The sequence below is a fragment of the Martes martes genome (assembly GCF_963455335.1).
Source record: "Martes martes genome assembly, chromosome: 3".
Taxonomy (NCBI): domain Eukaryota; kingdom Metazoa; phylum Chordata; class Mammalia; order Carnivora; family Mustelidae; genus Martes; species Martes martes.
This window is the reverse complement of record NC_137890.1, coordinates 92,158,968-92,176,481: the sequence shown is the minus strand read 5'-3', so window position 1 is coordinate 92,176,481 and position 17,514 is coordinate 92,158,968. Positions and strand designations below refer to the sequence as shown.

Below are 17,514 nucleotides of genomic sequence, written 5' to 3'. Positions count from 1 at the left end.
GTGAGCTCAAGTCCCATGCTGGGTATAGAGATTACTTAAAAATAAAATCGTGGGCGCCTGGGTGGCTCAGTGGGTTAAGCCTCTGCCTTCGGCTCAGGTCATGGTCTCAGGGTCCTGGGATCAAGTCCCGCATCGGGCTCTCTGCTTCGCAGGGAGCACACTTCCTCCTCTCTCTCTCTCTGCCTGCCTCTCTGCCTACTTGTGATCTGTCAAATAAATAAATAAAATCTTAAAACAAATAAATAAATAAATAAAGTCATTAAAAAAGAAAAAAAGGGACATAGACCATCCTCTAGACATTAAAAAAGTTTTACAACGAATAATGAACGCAATAAGCTTGTAATTACAATAAAAACATATTTTTAATAATGCCATCACTCTCCAGAAGCAATATCAATAGCAGTTTCCCAAAAGCACAATGTCTAATCCCTACCCCAAAATTCCAAAACTAATCACTGATCAGCTGGTGATTCAAGTAAAGATTTGAAAATAGTCCTGGTTCTATCAAGACCTAGGGTTCTCTGAAAGATGCTAGTTTCAGACAGCCTTCTCTCAGCAAGGGGGCTTTCTGGGCCCTTGTCTGTGGACACTTCGCAACATTAGACCATGGTATTAATATGGCCAAGAGGCAGGCTCTTCACCCCATGGTCACAACCTAGGTCCCCAGCAAACACAGCTCTCCCATAAATGGAAAGCAACAAACAGGCCGCAGAGTACCCAACCAGGCATGCGTACCTGGTTCAGGGCCTTACACACTTCAGGTCAAAACAGGGTTAAGACATCTCTCTTTTCCTATCCCCAAAGTAGGGGCCCTTCCCTCTCCAGTCTTCCCACAGGAGCACACTTAACTCAGGAATCATAACCATCTCCTTGCTTGTCTGACTTCCCTCTTAAGTGGTAGAGCTCTTTGGAACAGGGCTGAGAGCCTCTCTCTCTGTCCTGTGGCAGAACAGTTAAATGTGTTTGAGTGAAGATTCTGATCGAGGCATACAGTTTCTGCATTCTTTACTAATTACCCAGGATATACCCTAGAATAACTCTCTTAATTAAATGGCAGCAGTTTTCACGAAGGCTCTGGTTTTTAGGTTCATCTCTCATGAACACCTACCTATATTGTTCCTGCATCCCCTCCATTCATTCACCCTACCCCACCCCAAAGGAGGTCTACAAATCACATAATTATAAGATGTTCTTTATCTTCCCCAGCTGTCATCCTTTCAGGATTCTGTAAAATCATTACTATACAATTAGGCTAAATATTATTATTTTGTTCAAACAAATGTTCTTTGGCAATTTCAGAAACCTCCTCCAAGTTCTAAAAGGCATGAAAGAATGGAAAGCTTTTCCCATCATGTTCACTTCAAAAATGCAGTCACAGGCCCTAGGAAATCTCCTTGGCATGCCATTCTCTACCAATAGGCAAACACAATCAGAATCAGGCTAAAATCCATACCCATGAGCCCAAATCAGCTTGCACAGAGGGCAACACGACACTGAGAGTCTTTTTCTTTTTTTTTAAGATTTTATTTTATTTATTTGACAGAGAGAGAGACAGCGAGAGAGAGAACACAAGCAGCAGGAGAGGGAGAGGGAGAAGCAGACTCCCCGTGGAGCAGGACTCTGGGATCACGACCTGAGCCAAAGGCAGCCGCTTAACGACTGAGCCACCCAGGCACCCAGAGTATTTCTTTTTTTAAAGAACCACCTTCCCGCCCCCCAGCATTGGGATCCCATGTCTGAAGCGTGGTATATTAAATGACAAAAACACTTCCTGAATCAAATTTTGTATGTACAGATACATCTATATACCACCTCTGGTCTTATTTACAGAGAAGTTGGGTCCATCTTTGTGTACACAGATATATGGCTACAGATTCACATTCATACCAGGCCAACTTCTCTGTAAATACGGCCAGAGGTAGTGAAAGAAAACAAGCTGCATCGTTTCTTCCTTCTCTCCCTGGAATAAACCGTTATTCCGATTAAGGGAGTTCAAGCTGTTGAATCTCTTCATTGGCTGACAGTTTTCCTGAAAGCATGTCGATTACTGGATTTGCTCTGACCTCTCTGATGTTATGTTGCCTGGAACTAAAAAATAAAAGAATAAAATAATTCCTTTTTTTGGTTTCACTATTAATAACAAGGAACTGCTAAAATAAACAGTGGAAGAATAACCAGTATCTTATATGATGAAAGTTTTTATATAACAACACACTACGAAATACCTATTTTAGAGTCAAAACCCAGTGGAAAACAAAATATCAAAGGCCAATCTTCAAACCGGGTCTCCCCTTCAATGACATCTGGATGGTACATTACAAAATGGACTCCTGAGGGAGGTCTGAGCACTCACACAAATAACAGTAGACCCCACTGAACACTAAAGAGTGTGATGGGAAGGAATCTAATAATACAGAACCAGAGAGAAAGTTCAGATACCTCTTCACTAGGTAACTTTTGGAATTTCTAGGCAAAAGTAATTTTAAATGATAGTTAATATTTTTGTTAGAAAAGTAATATACACTATTCCACAAACTTCAAATAACTTTTTAAACTAACAGCATTTGTCAAAAATGCAAATCAAACTGGATCAACAATCTAAATATAAAAGCTAAATCTATAAAACTAAATATATAAAAATTACCCCTAAAATGAGTATAATACCTAATATAAAGCTTACTGTAATCTTAAATTTAACAAGCTAAAAATTTTCCATTTATCCATGAAACAAACCTTGCCTACCCTCCTTCATCCTTACCACCTGCACTCCCTGTTTTCTTCCCTTGAAACAGGATACGTGGATATTTTAAATGCATGTCCTTTTAAGTTATTTTCCCAAATGTGAGGATTGATACATCATCTGTCTTTCAAATGCCTTTGGAATTTTGTGTGTGTGACATAAGATATTTGGGTAAACTTCAGTTACATTGCATTTAAAACCCTGAACTTTACAATATACTGATTTTTTTGTTTTTTTAAGATTCTATTCATTCATCTGACAGAGAGAGAGAGAGATAACAAGTAGGCAGAAAGGCAGGGGGAAGCAGGCTCCCTGCTGAGCAGAGAACCCGATGCGGGGCTCTATCCCAGGATCCTGAGATCATGACCTGAGCCGAAGGCAGAGGCCTAACCCACTGAGCCACCCAGGCACCCCTACAATATATTGATTATTGATCTTTTAAGAATCTTCTGCAATTATCCAAACATAACCGCAAACATCTATACTCAGCTTTATAATTCAATCAATAAAAGGTAAAGCCATCACTTGCATGGTACTACACTGGGCACTAGAGTGATGGGGATGCAGGGAGACAAGAGAGGGTTGGAAATGGGGAAACAAAGAAATATAATATATATCCGACCCTGAAGGTCATCAAAATCTATTTTGAAAACAGATACCACTTGGGCGTCTGGGTGGCTGAGTGGGTTAAGCCTCTGCCTTCGGCTCAGGTCACGATCTCAGGGTCCTGGGATCGAGTCCCGCATCGGGCTCTCTCCTCAGCAGGGAGCCTGCTTCCCCCTCTCTCTCTGCCTGCCTCTCTGCCTACTTGTGATCTCTCTTTCCCTCTGTCAAAGAAAGAAAGAAAGAAAGCAGATACCACTTAAAAGTAATTATACAAAATTAAAAGGAAGAAAGGGAACTCACATTTATTAAGTGTCTCTCATATGTCAAGCAGCAAAACTGTAACACAATACAAAATATCCACATATCCTGTTTCAAAGAAAGAAAACCGGGCAGGGGGGCAGGGGGGTTAAGGATGAAGGAGGGTAAGGCAGTGAAAAATACCTAAACCAAAATATAAATGTAATTAAATTTTATATCAGTCTTCAACAAATGGTGCTGGAACAACTGGATATCTACATGCAAACAATGAAGTTGGATTCCCTACCTCACACCATGTAAAAAAATTTAATTCAAATGAATCAACAACCTAAATGTAAGAGCTAAAACCATAAAACATAAGAATAAAACATAGGAGTAAATCTTCATGACCTTGGATTGGTAATGGATTCTTAGCTATAACACCAAAAGCATAAGCAGCAAAAGAAACAAACAGATTAACTGGACTTCATCAAAATTAAAAACTGTTGTGCATCAAAGAACATGGTCAAGAAAATGTGAAGACAATCCACAGAATGAATGGGAGAAAATACCTACACATCACATATCTGGTAAGAGTTTAATATCCAGAACATATAAGAACCCCTAAAACTAACTCAACAACAAAAAGACAAGCAATGCAATCTAATAATAAGCAAAGGACTTGAATAGATATTTACCCAAAAAAAGTAACACCTTAGTCATCACAGAAAAACAAATCAAAACCACAGTGAGATACTGTTTCACAACTATTAGAATGGTCATAACTTTAAAAATAAAATAACCGGGGGCACCTGGGTGGCTTAGTGGGTTAAGCCTCTGCCTTCGGCCCAGGTCATGATAGGGTCCTGGAATCGAGCCCCACATCTGGCTCTCTGCTAAGCAGGGAGCCTGCTTCCCCCCCACCCCCGCCTGCCTCTCTGCCTACTTGTGATCTCTGCCTATCAAATAATAAATAAAATCTTTAAAAATAAAATAAAATAACGGAAAACAGCAAGTGTTTGCAAAGATATGGAGAAACTGAAACCGTTGTACACTGCCACTGGGACTGCAAATGGTACAGCCACCCTGGGAAAGTTCAATGAGTCCTCAAAAAGCTAAACAATTACCACATGACCCAGTAATTCTAGTCCTAGGTATACACCCCAAAGAATTGAGAACAGAGACTCAAACAGAAATTTGTAAACCAATATACACTGCAGCATTATTCACAACAGTCAAAAAGTGGAAACCACCCAAGCTCTATCAACAGATAAGAGGATAAACAAAATGTAGTATATACATACAATGAAATATTATTCACCAATTTAAAAAGAGTAACATTTTGATACCTCCTACAACATGAATGAATCTTGAACACATTATGCTAAGTGAATAAATCACAGAAGGACAGATATTATATGATTCCATTTAGTGAAATATCTAGAATAGGCAAATTTGTAGCAACTGAAAGTAGATTATAAATTACCAGGGACTGAGGGAGAGGGAGGAAGGGGATTTATGGCTTAATGGTTACAGGGCTTCTGTCTGGAGTGATGGAAAAGATTTGGAAGCTGACTCTGATGATGGTTGTACAACAGTGTGAATTTAAGTAATGCCCTGACTGATATTCTTAAAAAACGGTTAAAATAGCCTATTTTATGTTCTATCTATGTAATATGTTTTATCTATGTAATATGTAATATACACACACACGCACACATATATATACATGTGTGTGTGTGTGTATATATATATATCTCACAATAAAAAAATTAAAAAGAAAAAAAAGATTTATATCATGTCTTCAGTAACCTGGACTGTCCAAGGGTAGATTTCAAATCAGGGACGATCTAACCTTCATTGAAACCCTAGTGGGAAGCTTGCTGCCCTACATCCCTCCTGACCTGTAAGGAGGTATTTCTAGATGCCACCAGATGCTGGGAACAGACTTTCTCCCAAGACAGCCCACTGACCTTTCACGAACAAGGAATAACCTGTGCTGGAAAAACTGAAACAAATGGAAAGGAAGCTGAAGAATCTGAAAGCCAAACTCTGCAAGCTATATGACTGTGGACAAACTATTCAACTTTTCAAAACCTCAGCTTCCTCTCATTCTAAAATGAAAATCGCATCTGCCTGTTGCTCTAAGAGTTGGCAAAAGCATACCTATAAAAAGTTGGTTGTTCGATCCATGGTGACCGTTGCCATCGTGACACTGGGTCTACCTACCACCTTGGGCCAACCAAAGGCTGAGCAGGACATGGTTTGTGTCTGGAGAGCTCTATGACTTCTCAGAACTGAAATAAAACACAGCCACCAGCACGAGAAAACTTCAGAGAAGGAGCTGTTTTTATGTAGTTCAACTACTCTTAGAAAGACTGGCTTATTGTTCCTAGAATGAACCAGACTACTCTGTATCAGGAAGGGCACCACTACACAATTCATTCCCTCTATACAAGAGGCCTCTGTTAGCATGTCTGAGCAACCCTTCCTGAGTCGGCCTCTACCCACAGGAAAGACACATTCTGGGAAGAAACTAAGCAGAAAATGAGCTAGAAGGTAGTCCCGAGGCAGCTCTCAAACTCTGTGGCTTCAGAATCACTTGGGAAATCTGTTTAAAAAGCAGATCCCTCACCCCCACGACCAGACATTCTGATTACTGAATTATTTCAAGCAGGGCCCTTGAGCACAAAAAAACTCTTGGAATGTAGAAGATGCAAATGTGATAAGATTACATTCAGATGCTGACAAATAGACTATTCTGTCCCACAAAGCAAAGGCTGCATTTTCCTCCACATCTACCTGGAAATACAACAGCTTTACCAATGCAGGGCAAGAGTGAAAACCAAGGAGGTAAGATCACCTGTGTGTAATGCCCAATACAAATTGCATACAGTCAGTTCATACAGAAGTTCATTACCGCTTATTCTTTCTTTCTTTCTTTCTTTCTTTTTTTTTTTTTTTTTTTTGACAGAGAGAGACACAGTGAGAGAGGGAACACAAGCAGGGGGAGTGGGAGAGAGAGAAGCAGGCCTCCCGCTGAGCAGGGAGCTCAATGTGGGGCTCAATCCCAGGACCCTGGGTTCATGACCCGAGCCAAGGGCAGATGCTTAACGACTGAGCCACCCAGGTGCACTGCTTATTCTTTTTTAAAATAAATGAAAAATAAAAATAATGTGCCATTCCACATCTCTCACAGTAACAAAAAATACACTTAAAATATATTATCAGAAGTTGGTAAAATTTTTTGGGGCGCCTGGGTGGCTCAGTGGGTTAAAGCCTCTGCTTTCGGCTCAGGTCAAGGTCCCGGGGTCCTGGGATGAGCCCCGCGTTGGGCTCTCTGCTCGGCGGGGAGCCTGCTTCCCTCTCTCTCTGCCTGCCTCTCTGCCTACTTGTGATCTCTGTCTGTCAAATAAATAAATAAAATATTTAAAAAAAAAAAGAGAAGTTGGTAAAATTTTTGTGGAATTGATATTCTTAGGGGGCTAGGAAAATTATTAACTGATACAACTTCTTGTTCAGCAATCAGGCAATGTGTATCAAAGGTCACCCAATACTCACTTCTTTGAATGTACCCTAAAGAAACAACACAAAAGAAACCAACTCTATGCAAAAAGATAGTCACTGTTGTAGTCTATGTAATTAAAAAAAAAAAAAGTGGCACCTGGTGGCTCAGTTGGAAGAACATGAGACTTAATCTTGTGGTCATGAGTTCGAGCCCCCATCAGGTGTAGAGATTACTTAAATAAATAAATAAACTTTAAAAAAAAAAAAAAGATGCTTATGTCAAGGACCTCAGTTTCCCAAATCTGTCATATCATCTCAAATATGACAAAGCTATTAAAAAACTTAAATGATGAGTAATATGTCATTACATGGGAAGTAGTCACAAAACATGCAAGACCTAATATTATGGGCACCTGGGTGGTTCAGTGGGTTGAGCCTCTGCCTTTGGCTCAGGTCTCAGATCTCAGGGTCCTGGGATCAAGCCCCTCATTGGGCTCTCTGATCAGGAGGGAGCTTGCTTCCCCACCCACCCCCCCCCACCTGCCTACGTGTGATCTGTCAAATAAATAAATAAAATCTTTTTTTAAAAAGACCCTATATTAATTACTGCGAAGTACAAATATATGGGTAGCTTCAAAGGTGATACATTAAGAAATAATAGCTTGTCAGGGCGTCTGGGTGGCTCAGTGGGTTAAAGCCTCTGCCTTCAGCTGGGGTCATCATCCCAGGGTCCTGGAATCGAGCCCCGCATCGGGCTCTCTGCTCCGCAGGGAGCCTGCTTCCTTCTCTCTGCCTGCCTCTCTGCCTACTTGTGATCTCTGTCCGACAAATAAATAAATAAAATCTTAAAAAAAAAAAGAAAGAAAGAAATAATAGCTTGTGTTAGGAGGGTTTAATGTGACTTTTCCCCCTCTGGTCTCTAAGTTTCTATTATGTTATTATAATAAGACTATAAATAAATTTAACTGATTCTGCTTGGAAAGGTAACTGGAAAACACTTATAGAGACAGGTGGAAAGTGGATTCAGCTATCCTGAACAAACATAAACTCACCCAAATGTGCCATGGTAACAGACAGTCCCATGGACAGTTTTGGATTTTTTTCAATCTTCTCAGATACATGTAATATTACATTTGAATTTACATATTTTTAAAAGCAAGTAGAAACACACTAAAAGATAGGAGGAAATCTGGTTTGGCAGCTATTCACATGGCAAAAAGATCAGAAGATTTCATGAACCATAACTTCAATAATCCAACAAAATTACATAACTAAGAGCCAGTTGACAGGAAAAGAATATTTGAGAAATTAAAGGCCTGGCTCTCCTAGCGCTATCTCAGACTGAGTGTCAACCTGCAGATCTTAGTTTCTCATTTGTAAATTGGTATCATGACGTTATCTTCCCCATCTACCTCAAAGGATTTTTAAGAGAGGAGCAAAGATGATTATGAATGTAAAAGTGCTTTGAAAATTGGGTGTTTTTTCCCTTAAATCTGGCTATTATTTTTTTTTTAAGATTTTATTTGTTTATTTGAAAGACAGAGATCACAAGTAGGCAGAGAAGCAGGCAGAGAGAGAGGAAGGGAAGCAGGCTCCCTGCTGAGCAGAAAGCCCGATGCAGGGCTCGATCCCAAGACCCTGGGATGATGACCCCAGCTGAAGGCAGAGGCTTTAACCCACTGAGCCACCCAGGCACCCCTGGCTATTATTTATTATTAAGAAGATACTCACATATGTGTAGCTACCAAAAAGAGGAACAGTTGTTTAGAAGGATACATTTCAAACTGGTAAGTGGATATGCCTCCCAGGGGGCCTGAGATCTGGGGCCAAACCCTTCCCTTTATCTGCTTTGTTTCAATCTTGTTTTTTTCTTTTAAGATTTTATTTATTTGATTGAGAGATAAAGAGAGCCAGAGAGCACAAGCTGGGGAGAATAGCAGAGGGAGAGGGAGAAGCAGGCTCCCCACTGAACAGGGAGCCTGATGTGGGGCTCCAGCCCAGGCCCCTAGGATCATGACCTGAGCTGAAGGCAGATGCTTAATCTTCTGAGCCACCCAGGCTCCCCTGCATTGTTTCAGTCTTTCAGGAGAATCTATTCATATATTACTTGGTAAATTTTTTAATTTTTAAAAGCAAATGCAATCACTAACAAAATTAACACAGAGTATTAATTTTGGGTTTTGAGGGTTTTTTTTTAAGAACCACCTGGGGGATGTTAACTGTGGCTGTCCAGGTCTCACAGACTTAATTGACCAAAATCTCTGAGTGGATAGGAATAAATAAGTTCAGACCATTTGTATTTTAACAAATTCAAGTGATTCTATGACTTGATTATTGCTTCTTATGCTATGTTATCATTAATTCTCTTATTAATTCTCTAATACAATAATATTCTTATATTCTAATTTTCTAATACTAACTCATACTACAAAGACCTAGAGGAATACCATGTATATCCCCTTACTATATGCCAGTCACTACTCTGAGCACTTGACATATATTATCTCACTTAATCCTTACAACCCTATAGTACTGTTAACACTGCCCTCCCCTCGCCCTTGTTTTACAGATGAAATTATTAAAATACAAAGAGATTATTTAACAGGCCCATGGTCCAAAGTCACAGGGCTAGTAAGTGGCAGAGCCAGAATGTACAACAAAGTTTGAAAACCCTTGATACAGTTTCTTAACCTAAGACAACAGCTGTATACTCTGGTCAGGTCACTGCAAATTCTGTTTCATTTCAGACACTGCATTTGCCTAAAGAAAGCAGCATGATAAAATCTGATTTCCCCATGAGGGGAGGGGACACCTGGCTGGCTCGGTCTGTAGAGCATGGGACTCTTCAACTAGGGGTTGTAAATTTGAGCCCCATGTTGGGTATAGGGATTACTTTAAAAAATTAAAATCTCGGGGGCGCCTGGGTGGCTCAGTGGGTTAAAGTCTCTGCCTTCAGCTCAGGTCATGATCCCAGGGTCCTGGGATCGAGCCCCACATCGGGCTCTCTGCTCAGCGGGGAGCCTGCTTCCTCCTCTCTCTCTGCCTGCCTCTCTGCCTACTTGTGATCTCTCTCTCTGTCAAATAAATAAATAAAATCTTTAAAAAAAAATTAAAATCTTGGGGAGACTAGGTGGCGCAGTCAGTTAAGCATCCGACTCTTGGTTTCAGCTTAGGTCTTGATCTCAGGTTTGTGAGATCGAGCCCCACAGACTTTGCACTCAGCACCGAACTGGCTTGAGAGTCTCTCTCTCCCTCTCCTTCTGCCTCTCTCCCCTGCAAGTCTGAGCTTAGGAGCCGCTTACTCTCTAAAAAAATAAAATAAAATCTTAAAAAAAAATTTATAAAAACCACGAGGGGACAAAGGATCTAGGGCTGTTTACATACTTCCAGCATAACTGGCATCACTTTGTAATATTCTGTTCCTCTATTAGACTGTGAGCCCTGGACCATGTAGTCTTTTCAGCTGTACCCTCATGATACCTGGTAGCTAACTAAAGAAAGAGTTTAATAAATTAATTCATCAATAAATCTACAGACAGCTTGATGACTGTCCTAGGAAATGAAAGGCTATTATGTGGAGAAGAAATAGACTTAATTCATGTTGCTTCAGGGGGTATAACCAAGAACACCCAACAGGGGAGTGGCAGATTTTGGTACACTCTAAACTACTTTCTAGCAACCAAGACCTGTCCAGTAACAGAGAAGCACATCTGCAATGTGAGGTTGATGATCAGAACAGAGTAGACAAAAGGTAGGAGAGTGGTTGGTCTATGGAGCCTCTAAGAGTTCTTCCAAACTCAAAGTCTTCTAAGTTATGATACATTTGTTCATTCTTTCACATTTCATACATTTAAAGTGACTAGTTACACAAGTCCCGGTAGTAAGTACAGAGGATATCACAGTGTCATACAAACTCCCAGTGCCCTCGAGGATGTAAAGAATACAAGCACAGGCATCAGTCTCCCAGGGAGGAAGGTAATGGATACAAAAGGAATCAGCAAGGAATGAGATTTCCAGGCAGGAAACAAGAGGGAAGTCAACACAGGCATTCTGAAAGAAAGTCCGTCATTCGAGCACATGTGAGCCACATCTTTAGGGATCCATGGGGGGAGATGGACTGGGGCTGCCGTAACAATCTGGAGAAGAAAAGCCTGCAGTATGGCAGTACCGGTCTGAGCATAAAGGAGGTAGGCAAGCCCTGGAGTGATGAAGACCCAGCAGAAATAACCACTAAACTCCAGGCTTTTAAAAAAAAGAAGGCCTTTGGAGGTCATTCAGGCAAACACACTCACGCATTATGGACATTGTCCTGCTAGCACTGGGTAAAGAAAGGTTTGTTTACTTTCTCAAATTACATTTTACATACCAAAAACTCTATCATCAATGACTTGTCCTGTACTTAGTTCTTTTTCTTTTTTTTTTTAAGACTAATAAATTCTTCTCTTATTTTTAAAGAAACCTTTTCAATGATTCTGTTTTGCTTGCAGTTTTCAAAACTGGCAGTTTTAACTCGGCTCTTAGCCTAATATTATAATCCCTTAAGTGCTTATACCATTTATCAATAGTACTAAATTAAAAATAGAATAATCTAAGAACAATTTTATAAATAGAAGATTGTTAAGAAATTGACTCTCAGAAACAAATTTAAGTCTCAGATCCAAGAAACTATCTCTCACTTAACTTATAAATTGTGAGACTGAGCCACCCAAGAAAATAGAATTAACTACTGAAGCAAAAAAAAAATCTAAACCCAAAACCAATGAACAAAACATAACGCATATGAACAATAAACTTAATGTTCTTTGGCCAATCATTTCTCAGTGTCCCTATCAAACTATTTTAAGGATCTGAAATCTTGCTCTATAAAAAGTAAGTTCCCATCATCCAAACTACACTTAAGAGATTCTATCGCAGTGGTTACTGAAGCATAAACACCAACCTTCAGTTTTTTCCTTCTTTTAGTACAAAAAAATGCTTACCTCTTTTAGATATAAGTTGAGTCTCTGGCCCAAATCCTGACATACCAGGAGATCTGGATTTTCAGTTCCAACACCAATTTAAGGTGTAAGGTTAGCAAAGGCCTTTCCTGTATTTACCACTCAGCTTAGATTGTAACACGGAGATACAATATTTGACACCCCCACCACCAACGGTCACTTCAAAGGATTTCTAACATTGGTTAACTTTAGCTGGCAGGGGGCGCCTGGGTGGCTCAGTGGGTTGGGCCGCTGCCTTCGGCTCGGGTCATGATCTCAGGTTCTGGGATCGAGCCCCGCATCCGGCTCTTTGCTTAGCGGGGAGTCTGCTTCTCTCTCTCTCTGCCTGCCTCTCTGCCTACTTGTGATCTTTCTCTGTCAAATAAATAAATAAAATATTTAAAAAAAAAAAAAAAACTTTAGCTGGCAGAATATAAAGCTAGGGCTGAAAACTCGTTAAAAAAAAAAATCAAAACTTTAAAAATCAGAAATAGTGCTGCTCCATGTTAGCTTACAAACCATGAATTACAGAAACAGATCTGAGTAACAATTGGTAAGAATGGTGCAGTTACACAATTTTACCAAAATGAATAAGCAAACAGCTCACAAAAATTTAAATCTTTCTTAGCAAATGGAGAAGATAAATAATATTCACTAACTCTGGGACATTGTGGTTCTGTTTTTATCTATAAGGTCTCTGCATCAATGTTACTATTCTCCCACTCCCTTTATGAGCAAAAGGAGCCCACTGTCCAGGATCCCTCACACCCAGAGCTCAGTAAATGTCACAAATAATAATAGTAATAAAAGCAACAATCTCTAAAGCTAGAATTTATACCGTGGCACCAGAATAGGGTGCAAGGCACATGGCAGCATGAAACTATTTCTCCCTTCTGACTCTTCTGCATCACTGCCTCCCAAAGGACTACAGAATCCAAAGCTCTCACTGCCACATCTACAAATTAAAGTATCATGATTAAAGAACTCACAGGTTCTACGGTCAGTATTGAGTGAACGAACACTAAAACAAAAAAAATTCATCCGTATGCAACAAAACATGCTTCAAAGGACTTTACCTAGTTTTTTTTTTTTAATCTGAGAAATAAACACAACTATTTTATATATAACATTATGTAATAAGTTAGACTCTGGAAAACCCCATACTCATCCGAGCGGCTCGGAAAATGGAAAGCAAAATTCGATTAGCTCCATTGTACCCAACCAGGCTAACGTGCAAGATCACACACTCATCTTCGTCAGAGCGGCTCTGCCAATACCAAAGAACAACAAAGGCAAGTTGAGGAGGTTGCACAAGGCGTAACTCAGCACTTGTCCGCTTTCCCGGCTTCGGAAAGCAGCTCTCTGCGGGCCTCAGGGACCAAGGGACCCTCTGCAACCCGCCCGGCCCCCAGCTCGGTTAGGCGCCGCTCGCTTAGCTTTTGTCTGGCCCGGCTGGGAGCCCCGGCCGCCCGCCTCCCCGGCACCCCTTCCCTCTGGATCTTTCTCCACACCCATCACTCGCCGATGACTAGTTGTTGTGGGTTTCTCTCCCTCGCCCCCTCCCCTCGCAATCCCGGGCTCTTTTCAAACGCGACTGGGCTGTTCACTGGCTTCTCCCACCCGGCCGGGAAGACTCGGGTCAGGAAGGGGGCCCCGGGTGGGGTCTGGGAGAGGAAAAGAGAGAGGGGCACACAAAGCCGAGCTGACCCCACAGCCGCCCCCTCCACCCTCTGCAAAGCAGCCTGGGATCAGGGACCTACGGATAGGATAAACAACCATCCCACTCCGCTCCCCGCCCCGCTCCCACCTAAGGGCCGCCCCCTCCCCCCAAAGTGCACCCAAGAGCCGATGACAGCGCTGGACATCGCCCCCACCCAGACTCAGCGTCCGCCACGGCAGGCGAGGGGGCAAAGGCCTCGGAGGGCTGGGTCTGAATCTCCTCGCCCTAATCGGGTACTTACAGTCGTATTATTCGCTACTGTTGCCGCAGCAGACCGGAGAGCCGCCGCCTTCTCCTCCACCCCAATGAGGTTAAGCGCTTGGTGCGGGGATTAAAAAAAAAAAAAAAAAAAAAGATAGAAGCAGAGAGCGCCTGCGCAGTGCGGTCTCCCTTTTACCGCCACAGACCAGGCTCGACCATAGAGAGTGCAAACAGAGACCAGAGAGGCGGCTGCTCTCTATGGTAACGCCCCGCGCAGGCGCCGGCCTGGCTGTGCTTGGGTTGGGGGAGCTGCAAATCCCAGGAGATTTTCCCCCTTCCAAGAACGTTAATTGACCCGGATGGGGACCCGTAGGGTAAAAGTTCTTTAAGGGAAGGGTGGCCCAGGTGCTGTCGGGGGTCTCTGGGAAGTTGCGGCAAAACTCAGGCCAGGCCACGAGGATCGGATGTAAGGGGCCGCGGCGACAGAGCACCACGATGCAGGGAGTGCAGTGAATAGAGCTGAGGGGCAGTAAGAAAAGCCTGGATAAAAGTCGTCCGGCCGGGACTTCCTGTGGTCGAGGTCTAATATCTGAGGGAAACGGACTTTTACTTCTGGGTTACGCGCGTCCCGCCCCCACCATCGGGAGACTAGGATGAAGGAAATTGTGCCCTGCGACTTTCCGTACCGGGGCTTGCATCCGTTCTCTCCTCCTTTCTCAATTAGGCGCCGACACTTGAGCCGGAAGCACAACCTTTTTAACGGTTCTTTGCTCTTCTTGGAGGGCGGTCGGCCCGTGGTGGCCTCAGAGACTCTTGAGATGGCCAGCCACAAACCCCTTTCTTACTTGATCGCCTCCACAAATAACGCTGCTTTTGTCTTCCCTCTCGCATTACTTTCGGATGACGCGTGAGAACCTGTTTCGGAGGGTAGAAAGCTGTGCAAATTATCGGGCTGCTTTTAAGGATCCCCAAGGACCCGCAGTTTTGCCGCGTCAAACCCCTATGTTCGCAGGTAATTTGACACTGAGAGCTTTTGTGTGAAATTATACACTGCGTCGACGAAAGCACTCCTTGGGAGTGTGAGTTGCCTTCCCTCCATCTCGATGCCCAACACGTTGAGTTTTCACTGGGAGCTCTTGAATGCCGAGCTCCATGGTGGTGGAGTGTGTTTGTGTGAGAAGGGTGCGGGAGAGTGGTGAGATAAACGCCCCTGTTACTCAGCTTAAATGTTACGGCCGGAGAGACGCACGTAAAACAGTAAAGCCAGGTGTTCGCTTCTCTCTGTGGTGTAGGAAAGGGAAAGGACTCTGATCGGAAGGTGCAGGCATGTCATGGAGGGTGTGACTTCTAGTTGGATCTAGGAAAAGTAGCCTGTCTTCGGGGCGAAAGCGCAGACAACCTTTTGAAAATGGTTGGGTGTTGATGAAAGCATTCCAGGGAAGAAGCTCCTTGGGCCAAAGGCTATAAAGAAAGTGTTTCGCTGGGAGTACAATGTAGAGAGCAGTAACTTAAAAAGCGGGGGGCGGGCGGGGGGGTGGAATACAGGGGAAGAGTGGAAAATAAGGTTTGAAAAATAAGATGGTGAATTTTTTTTTTAAACTTTAAGTTATGGTGACATACACATAACACAAAATCTACCGTTTTAACCACTCTTAACTACACAGGCCAGCAAAGTTAAGTACATTCACATTGCTGTGCAACCATCCCCAGAACTAGATTTTATTTATTCATTTGTCAGAGAAAGAGAGAGAAGCGAGCACAAGCAGGGGGAGCAGCAGGCAGAAGCAGGCTTCCCTCTGGGCAGGGAATCCAATGTGGGGCTCAATCCCAGGACCTTGGGGCCACGACCCTAGCGGAAGGCAGCCACTTAACCGAGTCACCCAGGTATCCCCTCTTTTCATCTTATAAAACTGCAGTTCTGTACCTATTAAACAACTCCTCATTCCTCACTCCACCGAGTCCTGGCAACCAGCATTCTACTTAAGTCTCTAAATTTGAAAACTCAGATATAAGTGGAATCATATAGTGTTTGTCTCTCTGTGGCCGGCTTATCTCACTCAGCATAAGATCCCGGAGGTTCTTCAGTGTTGTAGCATGTGTCAGAATTTCCTTCGTTTTTAAGGCTGAATTATATTCTATTGTGTTTATATACCAGAGTTGATACTTGGGTTAATTATACCTTTTGATTGTGGTGAATAATGCTGCTGTGAACAAGGGTAAACACATACCTGTGAGACTGCTTTCAATAGGATGGAGAAGACTTAGAGACCAAAAGAAAGCCAAATTGTTTCAGGTCCTGGACTGGGGATAGTAATATGGTAAAAGAACTGTTTTAGGACACGACCCTGGCGGTTCAATACATACATAGAAGTTCAATACATACTCCATTGGAGGCTTTAAGATATCCCTGGCACTGTACTATTGTTTTATGTAGAGTATTGATGTATCATTGAATCCAGCAAAATAAATATGAGCCAATTGTTATTCACCACATTTACCAGTGAGAAAATCAAGGTTCTGGTTTGCAGATGGGCTGCAGGGAGACTCATCAACCATACACACACACACAAATGATTAGGAAACAAAACTCCCATGGGAGCTGGACACCCACGGGCGCTGACTACTCACTGATTTGGACAAGGATATTGAAAGAAAACAATTTAGATGTTAAGAGTGAGTCTTCAGGGGTGCCTGGGTGGTTCAGTGAGTTAAGCGTCTGTCTTCAGCTCAGGTCATGATCCCAGGGTGCTGGAATCAAGCCCCCATGTCAGGCTCCCTGCCCAGCAGGTGTCTGCTTCTCCTGCCCCTCTGTCTCCCCTGCTTGTGCTCTCTCTCCCTCTTTCTTGCTGTGCACTCTCTCTCAAATAAATAAATCTTTTTTTTTAAAAAAGTGAGTCTTGACAGGAGAAGGAATATGCTGACATCAAGAACTTTCAAATTACTAGTATTATAAGGGCTTAACACAGCAAAACTACACTACATGGTCTAAGGTCCCTAAAAGAAACTCAGGTTTGATTGCAGGTGTGTTTGTTGCCCTTAAAAAATATAAAATGCCAGGGGTACCTGGGTGGCTCAGTCGGTTAAGTGCATGCCTTTGACTCAGGTCACCATCCCAGGTTCCTGGGCTTGAGCCCCAAGTCAGGCTCCCTGCTCAGCAGGGCATCTGTATCTCCCTCTGCCCTTCCCCAGCTCATGCTCTCTCTCTCTCTTTTTCTCTCTCAAATATATAAAATCTTAAAAGTTTTAAAATCTTAAGATTTTATTTTAAAATCTTAAAATGCCAGGTAAGTATATCTTTGTACGTACTAGAGAAATTAATAAGATACATCATTTCCTACTCAACATTTCATCTTTCATTTTATAGTCTCAGAAACCCTATGGGATCATTCAAAGCAATGATCTATTTGGCAGGGGAGGAAATAAATGGCCAGAAAGGAAAACTTATTTGCCCAATGTCACATGGCTTATTGATACCAAGGCAGCAGTTGAAATCCGACCCTCTAGAATTCCTCGTCTCTGCATTGGTC

At 42.4% G+C, this 17,514-nt stretch overlaps 1 protein-coding gene across 1 annotated transcript in view; it reads right to left on the bottom strand.

The window, feature by feature from the left end:
- Positions 1 to 14,113, bottom strand: part of CLASP1 (cytoplasmic linker associated protein 1) — a 279,688-nt gene extending 265,575 nt beyond the window's left edge. Inside the window, exon 1 of the mRNA XM_080798123.1 lies at positions 14,028 to 14,113. The gene's annotated coding sequence lies outside the window, so the exon portion shown is untranslated. The remainder of the gene's footprint in view (positions 1 to 14,027) is intronic.
- Positions 14,114 to 17,514: the final 3,401 nt, after the last annotated feature.